A 612-nucleotide genomic window follows, 5' to 3' on the forward strand; every position below is an offset into this window, starting at 1 on the left:
CTTCTGATAGTTGAGTCAATTCGAACCAGCAGCGCTGTAATAACTACGAGCCTCAAAGCGAGGCGTGTTCAAATGACTTCCACAGAGCCGGGAAAGCCGACCAATCGCTGCACGGGGGCGGGTGTCTCTTGGGGCGTTGCGGTCCAATTGGAGAAAAGAAGCCATAAAATCGAATTCACCGGTGATTCTGATTGGCTGGCCTGCCGTCCGTCGAGTCCTTTCTTTTCAACCGCAGCCAGGAGCAGTGAGTGTGTTTTTGTCGGAGGTCTGAAATATTGAAGGTATAGGGTTTCCACCCGGAATGTTTGTGTGTGTGTGTGTGTGTGTGTGTGTGTGTGTGTGTGTGTGTAGGTGTGTGTGTGTGTGTGTGTGTGTGTGTGTGTGTGTGATTGTGGGGGGTAAGTTGATCTCGGTGGCTTTAAAGTCAAGACTTTGTAAAGATGTATGCTTTTAGGCTGTTAAATTGTGTGTTGTGTAAACTTTTACGCTGTATAAGATGTCAGTTCGGGAGATTTGATGGAAGAGTCAGGATTGCAACACTCAGATGAGGCACTGGGTTATATTCAAAAGCTATTGGCTCTCTATTGTAAAAAAAAAAAAAAAAAAGATGAT

This window comes from Semicossyphus pulcher, unplaced genomic scaffold (genome assembly GCF_022749685.1).
Source record: "Semicossyphus pulcher isolate SPU_LCO1_2020_fin unplaced genomic scaffold, fSemPul1.0.p SCAF_22, whole genome shotgun sequence".
Taxonomy (NCBI): domain Eukaryota; kingdom Metazoa; phylum Chordata; class Actinopteri; order Labriformes; family Labridae; genus Semicossyphus; species Semicossyphus pulcher.